The following is a 23,940-nucleotide window of genomic DNA, read 5'->3' as shown; positions in this document are numbered from 1 at the left end:
AGGATTCAGAATCAGCGGGAGCTACCCAATCCAACTCCAGGTGGAAGTGAATCCGCAACCTGATTGGCCTGCTGGAGCAGCCAATCAGGCGGCTGGCAGAAGTGAATCTGCTACCTGATTGGCCTGTAGGAGCAGCCAATCAGGCTGCAGGCAGAAGTCAATCCACAATATAATTGGCCCACAGGTGTAGCCCTGAAGTAGCCAATCACGCAAGGCCCATTGTGTAAATAATGTATATAAGCAGATGGTTTTGGGAAAAGAGCCATTCGTCTTCTCTTCTTCTCCTTGATGAATATGAGCTGAATAAAGAGCATGAAATTCACTCTCGACTCCGAGTATATTTCAGAAGGGAAGGAGGGAAAATTTAACAGCGGGTGATGGAGCACAGAGTCCAAGAACAGAAAAATCAACGGAGGGAAAGCATCAGAAGAGGAAACACAAATCTTTTGTTTCACATTAGATATTTTTAATATAAGCCACTGTGCATATTAAAAGCATTCAACTGAAACAAATGCCCCACAGGCTGTCCTTAAGGTGGGGTTTCCTGGCAGGCTTTGAGCCCCAGCACCTCCTCATTTTGTAAATTAAAACACTGCAGAGAGGGCAAGGATCGATCCTCTCTGTGCTGGTTCCTGTTGCCAGGCTAGATTTTGTTGGAAGCTCCCTGACCCCTTGCTGAGCATCCTGCTTCCCTTTCACAGCACATTTCCTCTGTTTCCCATCATCAATTCCCCACAATGGGAGACAGTGCGGAAAAAGAGGATGGTGCCACCCTCCTCATCCTGCACATGACCCCAGCTACACCTGAAAGGTCAGCTGGGAAAGTTTTTGCAGGCCCACTGTTGCGTCACCACCATACCTTGCTGTTAATGTCCGTCACTGGGAAAATGTCGCCCTTACAACCTGTGGCTGTGAACTGCATAGGTTAACTATGCCCAGAGTAAACAAGTGCCCCTTTTATCTTCTCTTCCACCTGCTACCAGTTTACATCCCTGAGTAATCCCACGGGTTTACGAGTGATTAGATGGTTTGGTCTTTCCTCCTCCTCCTCCTCCTCTTCTTTCTTTTTAGGATAACAGACACACATGTTATCTTAAAACCTGAACCTACAACTAACAATATCCCCTTCTAAGTTGCTCTCAAAGTTTCCCATTTCCCTTAGCATAGAAAGAGACCAACACATTTGTTAAGTTAAACATGGTTTACTAGACAAACCTAGTTGGTCTCTAAGGTGCTACTGGAAGGATTTTATATATATATACAGTATATGGTTTACTTACTAACTCTTCAAAGGTCAATTTCATGTGCTACCTGAAACGTTTAACTGGAGATACCGGAATTGAAGCAGGGTCATTTTACCTTTAATGTGTGTGCTGTACCAAATAATTTGATGGGCATTGAACTCAAAATGTTAACTGGTGAGGCAGTGGTAAGAAAAGTTAACCTTTTGAATTCTACCTGTTGCACCCAGTGCTATTTTACTAGAAAAAGAAGTGCTGGAACTCACCATGAATGCCTCCTATGTTCTCTTAGAATGACAATGGTGCCCACCTGAGATGTGTCAGAACTGAAATTCTGGATGTGTTACGAGACATCCATGTTATGGATTTTGACGGTCATGTTTCAAAGGCTTTATTTCATGTACAAATTCTCCAGAAAACCACAGATCAGTTGCAAAAGGTTTATGCTAACTCGTGGATCACTTAGTCAGAACTTGTTTCACAGATGTATGTTTTGAGTGGGCCTCCAGGGAAATAAAAATTAAAAAAGGAAAGTGTAGGTAACACTTGCTTTGACACATCATCGATCCTCCCCACAAACAAATCAGAATGAATGCTCAATAAATAGGCAATGTTGTCCGGTCTCCCTGCAGATGTATCGGGATGAATAATGAATAATCAGGTCGTCTGGATTATTGTTTGCCATACACACAGATCAGTTAATTTTATTGCAGACCTGAAACCTCCTTTTGGGTTTCATTATAACTTTATTGTCTTCAGCATTGTATGACCTTGTTTGACTTTTTTCCTTGTGCTGCTGAGCCCAGCCCTTTATTCCTACACTGTTTCCAGGACAATTGGATGATTAGGGTCTCTTTTGTTCTCAAAGAGATGTCAAATTCCCTGCAGTTTTGTGCTGAGCGAGCAAGGAACGTGGGGTCTGAAGGCTGCGGGATTATAAGCGGGTGTCAGAAGTTCTTACGCTTATTTGCCACATTGGCTTAGGGTGCAAGCCCTGTTGGGGGGTGAATGAGAAGGCAAGAAGCAAGGACATCTGTCACCATTGCTGGAGTCAAAGGGAGGGTAACTGGGGTTGTGCCTCTAACAAGGGACGAGGGCTTCTGCACTGTGAAGGATCCATTTGTTCCCGCTAATTACCCACCCAAGGTGACACAATGCCATGGCTGCCTGCCCTTGAGAAACTGCCCCGTAAGGCCTCTTAACAAGGAGACTTGGACGCTAAATTTAACAGGGAACGAATGCTGTGTGGCTTTGCACCCGCATCGCTGCCAGCATTAATTTTAATCCTGCTTCTAAGAGAGAGAATTGCTGTCCTTGCGGCCGACTTGCTCATAACTTTCAAGAACCGCTCACATTAACCTTGCTGCCTGCGAACCAATGTAGGTTTGCCACGGGATTCAGCCAACGTTGCGAACCAGGCTGTAATGCACTCTAGTAGCGATAGCCCAGGCCACATCGTATCCAGCTGCCCCGAAAATGCCAAGGCCGTCGTAAAAAACCAAGCCATCACGGCTTCTCACTTTGCCATGCCCAAATTCCCATCTTTGTTGACGTATGCCAGCCGGAAATGGCTTCACATTGGCAGAAGCAGGGGGAAGAGAGAATTGCAAACAGAGGCTGCCTCCTCTTCCTCATCTCCTGGGTGTTGGAGAAGGCGGGAATGGGGGGGGGAGAGGGAAGAGTTTTGTGGTGGGTCCGAGGGAGGGAGCCAAGCCGGCTGGACAGTGGAGTAGCAACAGTAGTGGGAAGTTTCTAATGTTTGATATTTTGCTATGCTTTATATATGTTGCAAGCTACCCAGAATGGCTGGGGAAACCCATCCAGATGGGCAGAGTATAAATAATAAAATTATTATTATTATTATAGGAAGTGGGAACAAGGCAACAGGGCCACAACCGTCCTGCCTGCCGTGTGAGGCTACGATTCTCTGGCTGGTGGGCCCTCAGCCACCCCTCTGGCCGGCCATGCCAAACAAAAACAAGAAGGAGAAAGGGAGCCTGGTCAGTCCTGAATAGATGGTGGCTGGAGGAGACTCTGGGCAGGAGCAGGCCCAACAGGGGGCTGTGGGGCTGGTGAGGTGCGGGCAGGCCTGTGAGGTAACTGGGGAGCATGGATGTTATGGGGCTTTGAGGGGAGGCGATGGAGTTAGCTGAGCTTGGGGGGGGGTTGTCCGTATCATGAAAAACTGCAAAGAAAAAGAACTTGAAAATTTACTCAACGAAGAAGCATAAATCAATGAACAAGAACTTAATAGCAGGACTGAGTTGGCGCATACGCTCCATGAAACCCTCCACGCCCCGTGTGTGTGTGTGTGCACGGTGGTGTTGGCGAGGGCTGGCCTGGCACATTGGTTCTGCTGACCCTCCATGCCCCGCCGTTGCCTGGCGTGCCCCAGACGCCAGAAAAAGGACGCAACGTCACCATGGCGTTTCTTCTCTCAGCCCTCCTCCCAGTTGATGTTGCCAGCCTTCATGTCATGTTCGCAGACATCTTTGTAGCACAGAGTTGGTCTGCCAACAGGCCCGGTGCCTGAAGCCAGCTCCCCGTGGAGCACATCCTTGGAGGTCTGCCAACTTCTGTGGACACAGCGACCAAGTCAACATAGATGTCGCCGAGACAGAAGCAGGGGCGAAGTGTGTGTGTGTGGGGTGTGTGTGTGTGTGCCATGGTGCTGGGCACACAATTTTTGTGGGTGTGTGAACCAGGCAACCCCACACAGGCAACCCCAGTGCAGTCGGCCAGCCAGGTCCCTCCTGCTTTGCTCCTGTAAGGGTAGGGTCACTCTGGCAGCAAGGAATGGGCTGGTGCACCGGCGCATGTGTCTCCTCCTCACCCGCCCCGGGTGCCGGAAACCGACTCTACACCGCTGGACAGAGATGCGAGCAATGAAAATAAAATCAACAACCGCCGCTTTGACCCATGATAACTGGGTCCCAGTATAATTCCTCTCCAGGCCATGCAGTGATACCGAGTTGGGCAAAACAGCATTACGTAATGGCACCATCAGGGCCTCAGCAGGCCGCTGCTGGTGGCACCTCCGCCTGTGCATAGCTTGAACTCTCTCTCCCCAATGTCCAAAATACAAACCTCTGAGGCTGTTGTTTGCCGTCTCCCCACCACCCAACCTTAAAAAAAAAATTATTTAAAAAATCCTAAAAATTATTTTGGTTAGCAACTGGCGCTTGGGGCCAGGCCGCTGGCTGGCATGTGGTCATGAATGACCCCTGCTGTGGCAGCCTGGCTTGCTGGAGCAGAGCAAACTAGCAGATCTGATAGCTGCCCCGAGCACTTGGCGCAAGCTGGGGAACTGCGCTAAATATAGGCTTCTTGGGAACAGGCTGCTATGTGTGCTTGTGTGTGTGTGTGAGAGAGAGAGAGTAAAAGAAGAGAAAATGCTGTTTCAGTTTGTGTCATTATTACGAGCGATGATGATGGGTTTATTTCATTAAACGGAGCTTCCACTGCCTCTTCGTCGCTCGCCTTGGAGAACGACCTTTCCGAGCAGGTTTTAGCTCTCCTGTTCAGAGGAGGTTTTGTGGCATATAAAAAAAGGTGCTTAAAAGGAGATGGGCAGGTTAAATAAAGGCAGGGGGTGGGGGTTTGAGAGGACCAACTCCTCATCTGGATAGGTCATTTGCTGATTCACACCGAGGCTACATCCGAACTATTTGTTTAAAGCACTAATTATACCATTTTAACAGTCATGGAATCCTGGGAACTATAGTTTGGTGAGGGAACATAGAGCTGTTCGGAGACCCCTATTCACAGGGCTACATTTCCAATAGCAGTTTAGGTAACTCTCTTGTAGTCTCAGGTAACTCTGGAAATTGTAGGTCTGTGAGGGGAATAGGGGTTCTCCTCAGCACTCTTAAACTACATTTCCAGGATTTTGGGGTGGGGTCGGGGTGGGGTGAGCATTGACTGTTTAAATTGGTATGATACTGCCTCAAAAATGTATAGTGAAGATGTGGCCTGATAAGCTATTTTTAATTGTTGTCAGGGATGGAAGTGAGAGCTGCTCATAGAAACCAACAGAGAAATCCAAGATTTTAATGTATCTGGGATTGGACCCCAGAATGTCCACACACCTCCAACGGCCACACCCTCCTCCCACCACAGACAGAAAACTGTTTCTGGCCCCTGGTTCATCTCGGGGAGAATAACCTAGCGATTCATTCATAATGCTATGTTATATACGATCCCCCGTTTACTTTTCAGCATGCAAATCTGTCAGCATACATACCTCCACTATAAATCTCCCATGTGTACTCGTTGTATTATTTCATATAATTTTTATAAAATAAATGCACTTTTTCATAAAGTTAAGAGATGCCACAAGTGCCCACCAATATAACTTTTAAAAGGCAAGCATTTGGAATAGGCCTCCTTATTACAAAACAAAGGTGTAGAATACCGGTAACTGTTGCATTCTACACATTTATTCGCAAAATGAAGATGTTTCAAAACAGGGTTGATTTTTTTTTTCTTCCCAAAGGCTAAATTTAATGGAAATTGGTGGTGTAAATATGTTTGGTTCCTTTGGGGACAACTGGTCAGTTTTTTTGTTTTTGTTTTTTTTATAGTGCTGCATATGACCACTGAAATAATGAATTAAATTGCTGCAGTTGTGTTTCATAACCTTATAAAGAATTTTGAGCGTAAATGTGGGTTTTGTTTTTCAGGAACATAATTTTGTTAAAGTTTTTCACAAGATCAGCAGCAACCCGTGACTTGCAGAAGCAGAAAATGGTTAAACCAAGCTGTGCAACTTTCAACCCAAAATCTATGCAGTTACAGTACAGTCTTAAAGGATCCAGAAGACAATGGACCTCTCAGACTGTTGTGATATTACTTTGGGGGCCCCGGGGGGGGGGGAAATCTGCCACTGGTTAGGTTGCTTGTACAATCTGGCGAATCATAGTTCTTCTTCACCTTGTAGGACTTTTTAAAGATTCTGACCATCCTTGCTGTTTGCTTTTGACCTTTAACTGATAAGACAAGGATAGCTAATCCACAGCCCAGGAGTTTGATCCACCGTAGTTAAGTGTGCAAAGGCTGGGATAGGGCGCTGAGCTAAGATTTGCTGAGAAGAGTGTTTTCAGAGCTTGAACAGAGTAACATGTGATTGGTTTGGGCTTTGAGTGCTTCATTAACAAAACGACATTGACAAACTGGAGAGAAGAGTGCAGGATGGCGCGACTGATCTCGGAGCCGCGGGGATTGATGTTATGAGAAAAGATTAAAAGAGCTAAAAATGTCCAGTGTGGCAAACTGGTGAATAGCAGGAAGGCACTTCACGTGGCTATAGGGATACGGATAGGGGGCGGGGGAGAATAATTATTTGTTGAAGGATTTGTCTTCAGGGCTGAATTTGAGTCCTACCTTAGCCCGGGAGACAGTTTTGAAAGCTGTGAGTTGATGTCAGTCGCCTGGCAAAGGGGACAGGGAGCAGAGAAAGGCTCGGGGTGGCCCGGGGCCGATGGGAATTATAGTTCAAAACATCTGGAGGGCACCAGGCTGGCAAAGGCTGCTATAAAGAGAGTATTCCTGAATGCAAAGGATGTTTTCCTCTTGGTGCTCACATGCCCCAGTACAACTGGATTTGGAGAAAGGGGTTTGGCGGCAGTGTGTGACATCCGAGCCAGTGCGAACCCCAACACTAACCCGTGTTACAAAATAAGCACACCACAGTTCAAAGATGTATGGGAAAAGAGGACAAAATTAACATGGGATACTGGATGTGATGAAGCATCCAAAAGGAGAGAGCAAAAGGAACAAGGGATTTAAACAGGACACGGGTTTCTTATAAGCTACGGTTTTTCTAAATGCTACGGAATAGAATTCTGCCGTTTTAAATGCCAGCCACCTGGGATCGTCGGTTGCAAATCCAAATCGGAGGATGCGAGTGTGCAAAGTTCCCCTATGCTGAAATCCACTGGTGGAGTACCTGAGCATGCAAATTGCATGCGCTGGGGCATGGGTATGGTTATGCAAAATATAATGGGCTTTTAGCAGAGAAATGCTGGCGTTTTAGCTATGTAATATGCATAAAGCATAGGCAAACTCGGTCCTCTAGATGTTTTTGGGACTACAACTCCCATGATCTCTAGCTAACAGGACCAGTGGTCAGGGATGATGGGAATTGTTGTCCCAAAACATCTGGAGGGCCGAGTTTGCCTATGCTTGGCATAAAGGCCATCGGTTCCATACAATCGGCCTTCAGGGTATGCAAAATTCCACACATTGCACACGTGCGTTTTAGGATGCAAACCTGAGTTGTACACCCTAGTGTGCAAATTCCGGGCGATCGGCATTCTGCCGTCACATAACGCGGATTAGACATTTACTGAGTAGTTATTTCTACTTTTGAGGCTGAAGCTTCAGATGACACGGTGCTTGCATTTTGGGTTTGTAGAGTGTGCAGTGGCTGTAAACCAGCAGCAACAAAAGTGTGCTTTGAATTCCATGCTTGTAACTCTGTATTGGACTAGTTACAGGTAGGTAGCCGTGTTGGTCTGCCGTAGTCAAAACAAAATTAAAAAAATTGTGCATGCACACGAAAGCTCATACCAATGACAAACTTAGTTGGTCTCTAAAGTGCTACTGGAAGGATTTATTTTATTTTGTTTCAACTATATTGGACTGAATGTTTAAATTTCTGTATATCAGACAGCTGTGCTTGCTCAGAAAGCACCAGGCATGCACAAGCAGTAGGTGCAAATTTCATGTTTGTTTTGGGTTGGCATTCTAGATGTATTTTGCTAGTCTTGTCCTGCTGCTGCAGATGTTCAGCAACACTTTCCTCCTCCATAAATATGTAGCAGATCCAGTATGAGCGAGCGATGCAATTTATAGTGCTGGTCTTTGGCTGTGGGCATCTGTGGTGCAGGACATACTGATTGCAATGCGTCTCTATTTGCGTTGTCTGGTCGGAAGCCATTCAAATACTGTACAGTAAACGCGTTTTGCAGTTCCAAGAATATGGGGCGGGGGCTCAGCACAGGAGGTGGAGCTTCCAGTTTGCAACTTTCACCACGCGTCTCTCCTTTTTGCTATCCAAAACCTAGCAATGATATCAATAATCGTTTGCAATTTTAAAAGGCGTCATTTTTTCCCCTTCTGTAATTGCACGAGCAAAGGAGTCGGCCGTGATAATGGGACAATGCTTGCACCTGTGCGTCTTTGCGTGTTGGCTGAAACCCTTACAGAACACGGCTGCTGCAAATAAGGGCAGACCGATTGAGTTTTCAAGTTTGCAAAACCAAAAGAAGCGTCGGTAGTTGTAGAAGGCTGCAATTCGCACGGGGTTTTGCAAAAACCACGCTGCTCGCGAGTCGCGCCGCTTTGTGCGCAGGCGAGGGAGGGGAAAGGAGAAGAAGAAGAGCGAAGCCCACTACTTATTCGGGTTTTGCAAATGTTTAACGTTTCGTTCTTTTGCAAGAGGTTCCATAAATGACGCTGTTGCAAGGGGGACGGAGAGACGGAGGGAGGGGCGAAGGGATGCTTTTGCTACCCCCTCCCTTTGCTCCTTCTCCTGGGAGGTGGAGGGAGAGGGAGGAGGGGAGGGGGAAATCCCGACGGTCGTATCCGGCTCGCCGTCTCCTGAACAGCCACGAGAGGCTGCCAAGAGCGGGGTTGGGGTTCGCCCCCTCAGGACCCGGAGCAGACCCGCCATCCTCCTCACGGGGGGGGGAAATGGCCTGAGGAAGGCGGGTGAGTCCAGCGGGGCGGCGAGTTATGGGGCAGCGCGCGCAAATAGGTAAGGAGCGAGAGGGAAGATTTCTTTGGGGGGGCGGGGGGGGTTCCATTTGTGGGGAGAGTCCCGGGGTGGCAGGGGGGTTGAAATGTGGACGTGAGGGGGCTGAATCTTCTCCTCATGGAGGTGAGCTTTCGAGGGTCTCGGGGGGCTTCGTGGGGAGTTCTTGGGAAGCATTTTTTTTCAATTTTTTGGTAAGCGCCCAAACGCGGAGGCGCGGCGGGAAGGGACCGTCGGGCGCACGGGAGAAACGCCGAGGCGCTGAGGGGGACACCTCGGGAATGGCCGCTTGGGCAGGCCTCGTCGGCGCTTGGCTTCTTTCCAGGCTTGTTTCCTGAGGGGGGAGGCGGGGGGCAGTGGGGGGTGGTCGAGGGCAAAGGTCCCAGAGTGGCCGGAGGGCAAGGAGAAAGAGGGGCTGTGGCGGCGGCTGTAGGTCGCCCACCTTTTGCCCTGCGTGCTCACAGCATGCTCCTCAAACCACCCGTGCCATCCGCTGCTGCGAGAAAATCGGACGCAAAACAGGATATGGCTAAAAAGAGATTGTTGTTATCATTATTATTATTATTATTATTATTATTATTATTATTATTATTATTATTAAACGAGGGCATCAGTTGGTAGGAGGGAGGGAGGGCGAAGAGGTTGGGCCCACAGGTGAGCGAGGACGCAGGTGATGTGATTAGCTGGGCCCTCAATCTGTGCCTAGTGGATGACAGTGGTTCTCAAACTTTCTCCTCTGGGCCACACTTTCAGAAAGAATGCTCGTGCCAAACTGGTTATTATTATAATTGGTAAGAAATGCATTGAAAAACAAAAAGGAGCGACTCCTAGTAGGGCTATATATAGCATAGAACAGGCATGGCCAAACTTGGCCCTCCAGCTGTTTTGGGACTACAAGTCCCATAATCCCTGACCACTGGTCCTGTTAGCTAGGGATCATGGGAGTCGTAGTCCCAAAACATCTAGAGGGCCGAGTTTGCCTAAGCCTGGCATAAAGCATAACGACTTTATAATAGGACCATGGGGCATATCGAAAGCGTAAAACAAGGCAGCGGCATTCCAGTTGTGGGATGCTCTCCCCAGAGCATCTTGCCTGGCACCATCACAACAAGTCTTTAGGCACCAGGCAGGAACGTTCCTCTACACCCCAGCCTATGGCTATGATAAAACCTCTGGCCTGTGACAGTGTGGAGACTGTGGACTGTTGTTATGAAGATGATTTTACTACTGTATTAGGCTATCTGTCATTATGTTTTTATCATTGGTGTTCTGCAGTGTGTTTTTAATGTTGCACATTGCTCTGGGATCTTCTGATAAAGGGCAGTCTATAAATTGAATGAAGAATAATAATGCATAAGAATATGAATCATTCCCTAAGTATGATTATAAACAAGCCTCTTCCATATGTACCTTAAGTACATATACATACTCAATGAGAGGTGTGAGCTTGTTTTTGCCAGGTAATCTCATTAATATTATTAATATTGTCTAATTTGAGACAAACCAACTCTAATCTCCTCATCAACACAAAGAAGCCTTTCCTTTTTTTCTGATCTTCCATATTAGTTGGAAAAGATATTTTGAAAAGATACCAATCCATACTCTGCATATATGCTGTACTATAGTGAACTGAAATGTTTAAATGTTTCTTTGATTGTCCTTTAATCTTCCCACCACACTTGCAATACTCTTCTGCCATGCCAATTTGGCACACCACACCCTTTGAGAACCACTGGTGTATGGGGACATAATGGGGAGAGTTGGATGGACAGCCTTGCTTGGGAGAGAGAGCGGGTTTCCAAATTGAGGCCCACCTGGATGCCTCTGGGATGGAAGGCCACAAGCAGAGCAGGAAGGCAACAGGCCTCTCTTCCACAGTTGACTCGACCCAACTGGGCACCACAATTTAAGAAGGATATTGACAAGCTGGAACATGTGCAGAGGAGGGTGACTGAGATGATTGAGGGTCTGGAAACCAAGCCTTATGAGGAATGGTTGAAGGAATTGGGTGTGTTTAGCCTGCTAAAGAGGAGACAGTGAGGTGATAGGATAGTTGTCTTCAAATATCTAAAGCAGGCATCCCCAAACTGCGGCCCTCCAGATGTTTTGGCCTACAACTCCCCTGATCCCTAGCTAACAGGACCAGTGGTCAGGGATGATGGGAATTGTAGTCCAAAACATCTGGAGGGCCCAAGTTTGGGGATGCCTGATCTAAAGGGTTGTCGCAGCATGGAGGATGAAGCAAGCTTGTTTTCTCCTGTTCTGGAGGCTAGGGACTGACCCAATGGCTTCAAGTTACAAAAAAAAAAAGAGATTCAAGCTAAACATCAGGGAGAACTTTCTGATAGTAAATAATAAATTATTATTCTATATGTAGTAAGAGCTGTTTGACAGTGGAACAGACTCCTTGGGAGATTGTAATAGGGTTGCCAGACGTCCAGAATTTCCTGGGATATTGCCAGGATTTGGCTGTTTGAAACATTTTCTGAGCGGAAATAACTTAAATTTCCAGGAAAATCTGGATGTAGACTTTGGTGAATTTTCTTTAAAATAGCTCAAAAACTTCATTTTTGTTTGAGATCTTGCAAAACTTGGCAAAACTTTAAAAAGCTCCTCCAAAAAAGTCCCCCCCTAAAAACAAACAAAAACCTCAACGACTTTTGTATCCGGATTTTCACTTTTTGAAAAATGGCAACCCTAGGTTGTGAGCTTTCATTGGAGGTTTTTAAGCAAAGGTTGGATGGCCATCTGTCATGGATGATCTAGTTAAGATTCCTGCCTTGCAGGTAGGTGGTTGGACTAGATGACCCTTGGTGTCCCTTCCATCTGTACAGTTAAACCATTTAGAGATCACGGTTAATAGCAGCTAACAACCATACTTTCTGATCTTCCCTCGCAGCTTTCTAAGCTGCCAACCATCAGTTACCCTTATCTCGTGACAACTAATCCCACAAACTGAACAGTTTGAAGATGTATATTGCCCTGTCCCCATTAATTACAGTTTTAGTGCAAAAAAGGAAACCAAAATGCATGGACTCAGTCCCTCACTGCGCTTGCTGGTGCTTGTGCTTCGTGTGCAGGTCTGAAAGTTGCAAGTCTAGTGCAAAGATACCCTCAATGGAGGGGGGAATTGTGCTTGCTCAACCCTGCTGCCATGAGTGAGCAGAGCTGGAGGTGGAGAAAACAGCGGACTAAAATAATGAATGGGAAAACGTGTGTTTTCAGGGGTCTTCCCCCCAAGTAAAACCCAAGGCAGAAACTCAAGTGGGAGTGACAGTCCCGGACCGAACTGAAAACTGAACAACTAGGTCTACACTTAATGGAAAGTGTGGACGAGTTCTTAGTCTTTTCATGAAGGGTAGATTGTGCACTAGTCATAAGGGGTATGTCCAGTCAGTTATCCTCTTCTCTTTAATAAATTTGGGAGTCTTTAAGTTCCACACTCACAGTAGTTATGTATTGCAAAGACAGCCTGGCATCTATCTGCCACTCGAGTTGACTTTCAGGCAAAGTTCGTATAATGTCTGTGCAACTGTTGAATTTGAAGGCTCTCTGCCAGCACAATTTGGCTTGGCAAGCAAGGTCCTCTATAGTGCCACCGTTACTGTGTATTCATGTAAACCAGGCATCCCCAAACTCGGCCCTCCAGATGTTTTGGGACTAAAACTCCCATCATCCCTGACCACTGGCCCTGTTAGCGAGGGATGATGGGAGTTGTAGTCCCAAAACATCTGGAGGGCTGAGTTTGGGGGTGCCTGATGAAAACCATAGGATCAGTAACCTATAACGTTTCCCTTTCATGTGCAGAGCCATTAAGAGGTCACGTGCTCAACTATTCAGTACTAAATAGTTTCTTTTTCTTAATGCAGCCTTCTGTAAACCGCCTTCGAGACCCCAGGTATAGGGTGGTATATAAATTCAATTATTATTATTATTAGTAATAATAATAGTTAATAACTAGTACCACAAAGCAGAGAAACAGCCAGCATTTATTTTCTATAAACAGATGTTGTGTACCGCGAATAGATCAGGCATTATCTGACTCCTTATGTTTAGTATGATGGTCAACGTGTATCGTAGGAAGTGAATCTCACCGAGTTTAGTGAGACTAGTAAATACGCTTAGGATTGCAGCCTTTGTCTCGCTGGAATTTCTGTCTTAATGTTTTCTGTTGTGGTTCTCGGCTGTGATAGCTGTGTCTGGACTGAGCAAATGAGGGGTGTTTCCTTTAATTGCAGGGGAGGAGGTAAGAAAAAAAAAGGTGAAGGAGATGTTTTACTACCCCAAACTCTTTTTGTGACATCATCTCACCCGGTAGATTGCAAGGCTATGAATGCAAAGGGATGGACACGTTTCAGATTGTCGTTACTCATAATCTGCCTCCGTGAAAGACAGCCGCGCGTCACCCCCCGCTGAGTGGTCGAGATGCATATTATGTTCATGCCCTGTAATAGGGGGAGGAGAAAAGGGTTGTGCCGGGTTGCCTCAAACAATAGCAAGCCTGGAACGTCTTTCATCTGCTGTCAAAACTTGTTTTCTCATGAGCACGGAAAGCATTCGGCTTCCGTGGGAATGCCTGTTGTCCTGATGATGATTTTGCCACATTTAGAATCGTTCCGATGTTTGTCTTGCTTCATTGTCCTTTTACGTCCCATATCTCTCGATGCCTCCTTAGGTTGAGTTGGTTCCCCCCCTCCTGGAAACGGCTGGAGACGGTAAGTATTTGCGCCAGATGCATGCAGACACAGAACCCGTCCTTTCAACAAAAGAAACATCCATTCATGGGGGGAAACTTTAGATCTTTCGAGTGAGCTTGGCTTTCAAGAACAGATATGGCAGTTTTGTTATTTAAAAAGGAAAAAAAAATATGCAGTTCAAGTTCTAGGTGTGAGCAGGATATTGATTTGTAGGTGGTTTTTTTCAGTGGGATTCCAAAAGAGGGAAGATTGCAGCCGTGAACTTTGTCAGTTTGAACCCACTGATATAAAAATTTTAATTGAATTAAAGTGTTTTGGGAGGGATATGGAGAGTAGAAGGGATGGAGATTAACAACACTGCAACTGGCATTGCATTATTCCTGATTTATGATGAATCTTCACCTTTTGAAACTGTTGTTGTGGGTTTTTCAGCTTAGCATAGGCAAACGGGTTTCAATTTTTAAAAAGATAAAACTATAAATACCCATTAAATTGTTAAGTACATGTGTATTTGGTAGCCGGATCGTTTAGGGGGGGAAAGAGCCAAACAAATAATAGAAGGTCAACTAAAAGCTGCAGAACTGCATTTCGCTTGCAAATTTGCCTGCACTTCTAAGGATTTGAAATAGCAAATGACTGGGCTACATATTCCATTTGATTTTATGGTGCCATGAAATTGTTTAATGTTTGGTATACAACCCAACCCTTTGGGTTATATATTGTGTAGACTATATCTTGGGTTTTTTGGGGGGATACATGCTAAGTATTCTTGTATTTTACATTCCTGCTACCTTTGGCATACAGCTGATCTTCCGCTGTTGCTCAGGAGTACTCACCACTTCCTAAGGCTGCTCCGCGCATCTGAACAAGTATTTCCTGTCCACAAAGGTTCATGGTTCAGTAAATCAGTGACACTTTCCCAGTCCTACCACACTTTTGCTGCTACTTTTCTAAGATTTTAAAAATGTGGAATATTTCACATTTGGCCTTTGTTGAATTTCTTTTTTGCCATTACTGTCCCAGTTCCCATTTGTCAAGATCATCCGGTTACTTGGGGGTTTCGATGGGTCATCTCTAAAAGCATGACTGAGTCTGGAACCAAATCTTAGCCTCTATAATGTTTTCAGTCCCACCCACCCCAGCCCATGAGGTGCTGTGTTCATTTTTGTCCCCTCTTGGATGTTAATTGTGCATATTATTAAATAATGTTTTGGGCAAACTTTGTTGTTCTGAGTGAGCTCGGCGTGGGATTTGGTAGTGCCACCACAGTTGCTTTTCGGTGGGGCTTAGTTAAGATTGCTGAACAAAACTTACTGTACCATAGGCACTTTGTTATACCTACCATGTTTCTCCGAAAATAAGACACCGTCTTATATTTATTTTTCCTCAAAAAACCCCCACTATGGCTTATTTTCAGGGGATGTCTTATTTTTTCCTCCTCCTGCTGCTGTGGCTGGCATTGCTGATGTGCCTATCACTGTCTTATTTTCAGGGTATGGCTTATATTCCTTGAATGCTTAAAAATCCTGCTATGGCTTATTTTACGGCTACGTCTTATTTTCGGAGAAACGGGGTAAGGCATGAGTTCAGTGCACATACCTAGAGAATAGATGCCTAGCTAGCTATGAAGCAGAAATGATGTGTGCACCTTGGGAGACGCAGTAACTTGAGTGCTTTGCCCAATAAGGAATGAAACTGCCACCTGTTGTTCTCCTTGGACTCCGTGGGTTCAGAACATCAGTGCAGGGGGGATCCAAACTTGGGGTCTTGGTTAGGGGAACTGTGGCATCCAGGTTGTGGGAGACCCTTCCTCTTTCTCCTTATGATGATCAGCATTTGCCATTGGGATTTGGGGTGGGTGGGATGGAGTGACTTGAGACCGTGTTTCCTGGATGCACCTACTGGCAGCAACCACTTGAACGCACCATTCCAAAGTCGGAACTTTCACAGGTTCTAATGTTTTTAGAAGCATAGAGTCGGACAGAGCATGTTGGACTGTCTCGTAGTCCAGTCCCCTGCTCAGAACAAGGATGCCTCCAACAGACGTCTTTCCAACCTCTGTTTGAAAGCTCTCCAGCAAACAAGCGCGTCCACCCCACTCCCCCAGCTGAGTTCTTTTCTTGAACCTCTCTTAAACATTAAAATGTTTATTATAATGTCCATTGAAGTCCATTAGATCTATTTTTGCCCTTTGGGGCGGTAGAGAATTCACCTATTCACCTATTTCATTCATAATTTGGGGGGGTAAAGTTTATGGTTGTTATTTCATTTTAAAATGTATATAAAACAGAGATAACCAATTATGACAACATACAAAAATTAAAAGACTAAAAACAAAACTATAAAATAGGCATGTAGAGCCATAGAGTTGGAAGGGACCCTGAGCTTGTCCTATACGGGGATTGAACCTGCAACCTTGGCATTGTCAGCATCGCACTCTAAACAACTGAGCTGTCCAGGCTGACAGACATAGAATTAAGTAAAATAAAAAAATTCCTTCCAGCAGCATCTTAGAGACCAACTAAGTTTGTCATAGGTATGAGCTTTCGTGTGCATGCACACTTCTTCAGTATCTGAAGTGTGCATGCACACGAAAGCTCATACCTATGGCAAACTTAGTTGGTCTCTAAGGTGCTGCTGGAAGGAATTTTTTTATTTTGTTTCGACTACGTCAGACCAACACGGCTACCTACCTGTAAATAGAATTAAGTAGTTGCACATGGGTTAAAATAACAAAAGCCCAAGTAGAGACTATCATCAAGCATAGTTCCAGATTTGCCAGGCTTGAGGTGAGGACCCTCTCAAAAATCATGGTTCCGCTGTATACATTGTAAGGGAATGCCAATGTCTGTTGGTTCTAGTCCTTGTTGAAATCTCAAACCAAGCATAGTTTTTACAGCTATATTGCAGAGCGAGCGGTACCAAGTATCCCATTTCATTCATTCATTTAAAACATTCCTACCCCGCTTTTCAAAAAGTTCAAAGCAGTTAACAAATAAAATACTGTCAGGTATTTTAAAGCTATAAAAATGGAAATCAGGGTATAATAAAGCAGTAAAACATCATTACATAAAAGGAGAGGCAAACGGAGCAGCTAATCCCATAAAGATAAAACCAGAACATCAGTCAAAACCGGTGGATCAGAGTTCTTTAGAATCACACCAGGCTATATTGGTAATCTATAGCTAAACTATACCAGGAACTCTGCTTCTTTTCATAGTGCTTGTATGTGTCACAAGGGCTCAGTGGTCTCTTGTCAGAGGATGAGTGGCTGGATTTAGTACTGACCACTTGAGTAGGACGGCCGTTGCATCATCTTTGCGTGAAGCCACCCTGTCCGTTACCCTTTTCTTATGAATGGCTCATTATCTCAGGCTGCCCCCCTTCCTCTCTCTTTGACCTTCCTCTTCTTCCCACAGTCTTCCTCATCAAAAAGAACGACATTTCGAACTCCTGTCATGAATGATTCCGCTGTAAGGAATGCTGGTTTGCAATATTATGTGAAGTTTTTTAAACCAGGGGGTGACTAAAGTGCTGCTAAGCAGTGCTTTCTTCAAGTGACTGGAAATGTTGTTTTCCGTAGAAATTATAATAATTTTATTTATACCCCACCCATCCGACTGGTTGTCCCAGCCGGCTTCCAACAAATATAAATGCACAATAAAACATCAAATATAAAAAAAACAACTTTCCCTATATAGGGCTGCCTTTAATTGTCAAGATTTGAAATCCAGATGCTGAGTTTCAAAGTAATGTATTTGAAGAACTGATTAAATAATAGGACCGGATTCCTAAGAGAGGATTCCTAAACACTCTTGAGGCCCATTTGTCTGTTACAAAGGGCTTAAATGCACCTTTTTTGGAAAAGGTGGCTACTGCCGACCTGAAACCATTCCCACATTGTCCCCCCCCCCCAGTAGTGCATGGGGTGGGAGGAAATGTGTGGTGTGGCACAATTGAAATCCAGCATTTCCATCAGCAAAGATAAATGGTTTTCACCTGCCATGCACATTTCAGTGTTTTCCTGCGGTATTAGATTATTTGCGAAAACATTCAACGCTGGGGTTGACTGTTCACCTGTTTATAACAGTTTCCGGAGGGATACATCCTTGTTGTATTCCTCAGTGTATACTTCGTAGGGTAGGAAATGGCACCAGGATCTCCCAAATTCTGCTCCACAAAAAGCTTAATTCTGTGACTTGTATAAAAGGACATGTAGTTAGCAAATTTGCCAGATCTACTTAGTGGGGCGTTAGAGCTGTGCTGAAGACCCAGCCTGCCCACCACCTATCCCCAGGACTGGCTTTGGGGATATTACCTGGCATTGCTCACATTGGTTTGAAATCTGCCTTCAGAGCGTTTTGGGCTAGCAGCTGAGTTCCTTAAACCAAGGCAGAGAAAAGGGAAAGGAAACCAGTTAGTCTTGGGGTGCTGAATTCTGTGCCCAGTGAAATCAGAAATGTTCACATTCCTGCTTGCTAGACTGTTAACTTTACTGTGCAGTTAATTAAGTGTATGTGGACCCTGTGAGTCTGTGAGATTAATTGGGGCTTCCTTCCCAAGCTATAAATAAATAGGAAGGGGGGGTGTAGGGGTTATGTATGTATGTAAGTTGAAATGCAATGGAAAATTTGAATCGGATGAGTTGATGCAAGAGGCATTTCCCTATGGAGTCACTGGGCTGCAAAATGTTTTATTTGCTTAAACTCAAACAGATGCTTCAAAATACTCTCAGAATGAGTGTTCTTGTGCCAGTTTAACTCACCTCCCCAGTTTGGCTTGTGAACATTGGTTTCCTGCTTGTAACCAAACCAAAACAGTGGACAGACCATCTTTGTGGCAGTGAGACCTGCTCCCCTCGAACTGACTATTGTGCTGCAGGTAGAGAGCTGCGTTTCAACCTTCTGAAAACGAATACATCCTTTGAGATGAAAAATAATTTGGAAGTCATAGGTAAGTTGGGGGAAGACCCACGTATCTTTAAAGCTAAGGGTGGTGTGTATCTCTTCAAAGATTATAAAATGGCATATTTGGGGACATAGGAGGCAAAAAAGTTCAAATTTTGGGGGGAGTTAGTTGGAGAGGAGACCGCAAATTCAGGATATGATAGAGATCGCACATAACATGAATGAAAACCGTGCAAAATATGAAAATATAGAGAGAGAAAACATTCTCTTCATAGTATGGAACATAGAAACCCAGTGAGATTGGCAGCAAATTGAAAAGGACCGTGGATCTTCCCACAAGACATAATTTATGGAATTCCCTGCCACAAGGTGTAGTGGTGGCCATAGACCAGGCATCGGCAACCTTTTCTGCCCGTGGGCCGGAGGATTCCCATGGACTATTGCCCGTGGGCCGCACAGGCACAGAAACCATTTCCGGTGGCGCTGCGGACATTTTGGAAATGGGCAACGCAGCACCAGAAATCGCTTCTGTGCATGTCCGCGGCTGTGCAGAAGCGATTTCCAGTGCTGGCTGCTCATTTCCAAAATGTCCACAGCGCCAGAAATCGTTTCTGCGGCTGCGTAGACGCGATTGCCGGTGCTGCTCGGCGAGTCCCCGTGCCGCGCTGTGCCGGTTTACCGCAGTGCGCGGGGGACTTGTTCACAGGTGGCCCATGGGCCGGATAAACGTCCTCCATGGGCCGTATCCTATGGGCCAGAGGTTGCCGATGCCTGCCATAGACTTAGATGGATTTAAAAGGGGATTAGACAAATGCATGGAGAATGGGTTGTTCCTCCCCTCCCAGCAGTTTGTCATGAATGATAGGCAAAGGGAGCATCTATAAGTCAACTTACCTTTGGTGCTGGGGCAAAACAATAGGGAATGAATATTGCCTGGATACTTGAGAGCCTCTTGGAAGTATTTGGCTAGCCGCTGCCAGAAGAAAGATGCTGGATTAGGCCATCTCTTGGTCTGATCTAGCAGGGCTCTTACAAATTTAAATATTTGCCCCAACAGCTGTATATACCCAAGTCCTGTTGAGTGTGCTAGGTTGCTTTCTGTGTGCGATCCCCTTGAGTTTCTGTGATCCCCATAGGCACCGTGGTTTTCCAGACTACTACTTGTTCAGTAGCTCTCTGATAAACCACACAAGCTGTCTCAAAGCATACTGTTACATGCTAGGAGTATCTCTTGTGTATACGCAAAAAACATCTGGTCGGTTATGCTGCTACTTGCCCTGATTCAAGTAGGGCATGTGAATGCAATGCAGTGCCACACGGGCATTGGGCCACACCTGTGGATGCACAAGGCTTGTTGAGCATGCTTTTCCCCCGGCCTCCACTGGGAATGTGAATGGGTTATGGCATTGGAGTTTGTGTGTGTTCTCAGATTCAGGATACAATATTCTCCCCCTCTCTCTCTTGTGCATGTAGAAACCAGTTTGTGATTTTGTGGATTGTGCATTTGTGGATTGTGTGGGTGTGCACATAATTTGTCTAGTCCAGATTAATGCTCATAGCATTAAAAACTCATTCCAAAAAGGACCAAACGTGGATTAGAGCTCAATGTAAAACCTACCATGTGGTGATACAATTGACCATGATATCCTTCTGGACTTTTCTAGTGGGGCTGGGAGCTGGGGGCACTGTTATGCAGTGGTTCCGCTCCTTCCTCCTGGATCGTGTCCAGTAAGTGGTGTGGGGACAGCGTTCGAAACTCCCATTGTTCTAGGCACATTTTGCGACAGGGAAATCACAGTTTCTGAGCTCTGGGTGCAGTACTGCGCCTACGAATTCAGGTAAAAACTGCAGAGTGGAAGGAAAGGAGGACCTTTTTCAGCCTCCCCACTTCCAGCTACTCTTTGAAGAGTGGAGAAGAGACCCTCTTAAGAATATTAGGAGGGTGGGCAGGGGAAGGACTAGACCCATGTGAAAAATGAACATAATATTTTAGCTGCAGTTCATTCATTTTCAGCTTTGTACAGTATTCTTGTTATATATATAAAAAAGCACGCCTAGACATTCCGTTGTTGCGCTTATAACCTATGTTAAGGTGCCATTTAGCTCCTAGCTTTCATATCTCAGTTTCTAACACTGGCTGGGGGGTACGTTTTCGGACCAACTGGCGCTCACTTGTGGGGTGCCTCAGGGCTCCATCTTCTCCCATGCTTTTAGACATCTATATGAAGCCGCTGGAAGAGATCATCAGGGGTTTAGGCTGGAGGTTCACCAGTATAAGGATGATACCCAGCTCTACCTCTTCTTTAAATCAGAATATGTGAGGGCACTGAATGTCCTGTTTTGGTGTCTGGAGGTGGTTGGGTGTGTGTGGATTGTGGCTAACTGATTGAGGTTGAATCCTGACAATCTGGGAGGCAGGGGGTGGGCATGTGTGGGAGGCTTAGTTTGGTCAGAATTAAGTATACGCTTCCAGAGGCAATGCTAAATACATCACTTCTAGTAGATGTGCCCCCATAGCTGTTAGAAGGCCATGGACATTTGTGTCCCAGGCTTTTTAGACTCGTCCACACAGGCACTACCGTAGGTGAAAAAAGGTAAAGGGCCCCTGGACTGTTAAGTCCAGTCAAAGGCAACTATGGGGTTGCAGCGCTCATCTCACTTCAAGTTGAGGGAGCTGGTGTTTGTTCACAGGCAGTTTTCCCGGACTAAACTGCTTCTGGCGCAACGGAGCACTGTGACGGAAACCAGAGTGCACAGAAATGCTGTTTACCTTCCTGCTGCAGTGGTACCTATTTATCTACTTGCACTGTCTTGCTTTCAAACTGCTAGGTTGGCAGGTGGGTCACTGCAACGGGAGCTCACCCCGTCATGGGGATTCGAACCACCAACCTTCAGATTGGCAAGCCCAAGAGGCTCAGTGGTTTAGACTACAGCGCCACCGGCGTCCCACAACCCATGTACTATGGTATCTGAAACCAAAGGAGCACATTGGTTGCCAGGTGTGAAATATGTTTGCAATGTTTTCAGGTCTCCTACCCCACTATAGTTGCTGTGATCTAAGCTGTAGATTGGCTTACTATCACACCACAAGCTGGGTTTGTGATTTATCTCACTCTAAACAAAACCACAAGCTGTATAGCTAAGATTTGTTCCATGGTTAACCACTTGTGGTTTGCCTGTGGGAGATAAACGTATTGGGTTCATATGCAACACTAACCCAACAGCAGTGTAGTCGGCCACAGTCTTATCTCAGTCAGTAAAGCATGAGGCTCTTAATCTCAGGGTCGTGAGTTTGGGCCTCACGTTGGGCAAAAGATTCCTGCAGCGGGTTGGGCTAGATGACCCTCAGAGTACTTCCCATCTCTACAATTTGATGGTTCTACGATTTCAGCAACCTATCAGTAGCTCTGGCTCAGGACTGACATTTAACAATGAATAGAAGTGTATGCTCTTCCAAAGGCTGAAAAGTGTTGCCCAGCAAACATCTTAAGCCTGGTTATACCCCCAGGGCCGTCTCAAGCAGGTTGGGCGCCCTGGCGCTGAGGCATGGAGATCGCTCCGGTGCCCTTGCAGCGCGCAGCACGGCTTCCGTGCAGCTTCACCAGCACGGCGCCCTGGCGCCACCGGGACCTTACGTAGAGCCGGGCCTGTATACCCCCTTCCCAAAGTGGCTTGCCTCTCACGCCAAGAGGGTTTGATTCCTCAGTCTTTCCCCTTGTGTCCGAATGTTTGCAGCTTGCTCCCCTCTGCCTGGGTTTAGAAGGCAGAGTGCCCAAGTTTGAGGGTATTACTTTTGAGGCGTGCCTGATCCCCCAACACCTTTCTTTTTAGAAATTCACCACTGCATTAATTGACACACCCACCCACACACCCTTGGCTGTGTGGCAGATTACTGTGTCTGCCGAAACAGCAGTAATGTGCCATGGTGGAAATTGATTATGTTTCCTGGACGTATACAGTGGTACCTTGGGTTACGTACCTGATACGTTCCGGGTTGCGGTTCGTAACCCGAAAAGTATGTAACCTGAAAAAGCGCGAAAGCGCGCTTCTGTGCATGCGCAAACTGCACAGACCGCTTCTGCGCATGCGATGAAAAATACTTCCGGGTTTGCAGAGTACGCAACCCGAAAGTACATAACCTGAAGCAGACGTAACCCGGGGTATGACTGTATTTATTTAAAGCAAATTACACTTCTTTTACTAGCCCTGAAAGAGTTCTCAAGGAAGCTTAAACAATAAAACAGAGTTAAATACTGTACCATGTTGTTAAAATCCATTTGTTCCACTGTAAGATAGTGAAGCTTCTGCAGAAACTCACCTGGGCACTGCACCTGTTGTGTTCATTCTAGTTCCAGACGTTTCGTGGCATGGGTACTTGATGTGAAGTGATAACTGCCTTTTTACACCAGAGATACTTAATTGATCAGGGGCCTGTGGGTTGTTCTTTTATTACAATACACATCTGGGCTGCTGATTTAAGACACACCTGGACCATCTCATGTAGACTATTCCAATTCCATTATTTCCATTATTTATTTATCCCATCTTTCTCTGGTGACATGCACAACTTGTGTTTTTTTTAAAATAGTCTAGGTGTCTTTTTGGATTGAAAGTTGTTTTTAATTGAAAACGTTGCTGATAGGTTGGTAACCAGAAAAACAAAAGGGTTTTCTTTTCTTTTTCTTTTTTACAGTATTACTTAATTAGCGCTATCATGTTGTTTAGTTTAAGTACTACGAAGCAGAATATCTTAACGTCCGGAAGCCAAAATTATTTTAGGAGTAATTCGAGGATTGATAGAAAATATAAATGTGATGCTAAGATAGTGCTTGCCAAAAAAAAAGTAGAGTGAAGTTATTATATGAAACAAGCAGTAGCTACAAAAGTTCGCCTGTCAGATAGATCTCAGCACAACTTGAAACCATGGGAAGACAGAAGAGGATGTTAGGAAACAATCAAGTATGGAAACTGCCGCCACTATTCTATTTCCTTCTCCCTAAGTCAAAATTTTTACCTTCTGAGGGTGGTTACAGTTGGGAGTTTGTTAGGGAATCGGTCGTGTCCGTACTTGCAAGGTTTTGCCGAGCCCACCCACCGCCATTCAAATGCCAGCCTGTAATTTTTGATAAGGTATTTAATCCAGATTTCATCTTTCCTTGGGCAGTTTAGTGGAGGTCTCTACGCACCTCTTTGATCCCCAGTGGAGTGCAATAGGTCTTTCTCTGTTTCCTAGATAGCAGCTGAAAAGGCACCCATTTCCACCAGTTGCTAAAGAATGTCTGAATATAAACAGCCATCGGTTCAGATGACCCATCCTTCCAATATCTGCATGCTGTCAG

The 23,940-nt window shown here is 45.5% G+C and overlaps 1 protein-coding gene across 3 annotated transcripts in view; it reads left to right on the top strand.

Annotated features, from left to right (window-relative positions):
- The first annotated feature begins 8,533 nt into the window (after window positions 1-8,533).
- GJC1 (gap junction protein gamma 1) overlaps window positions 8,534-23,940 on the top strand; it is a 31,382-nt gene continuing 15,975 nt past the window's right edge. Inside the window, exon 1 of one of the 3 annotated variants that reach the window (XM_035136346.3) lies at window positions 8,534-8,954. The gene's annotated coding sequence lies outside the window, so the exon portion shown is untranslated. Of the gene's footprint in view, window positions 9,001-13,518; window positions 13,713-23,940 lie in introns of those variants that run through there. The other 2 variants (XM_035136345.3, XM_035136347.3) reach the window with 2 other exon arrangements.

The sequence above is a fragment of the Zootoca vivipara genome, chromosome 12, assembly GCF_965207765.1.
Source record: "Zootoca vivipara chromosome 12, rZooViv2.hap1.1, whole genome shotgun sequence".
NCBI classification, from domain to species: Eukaryota; Metazoa; Chordata; class Lepidosauria; order Squamata; family Lacertidae; genus Zootoca; species Zootoca vivipara.
Note: the sequence above shows the minus strand (reverse complement) of the source record. Positions and strands in the feature narration are given on the sequence as shown.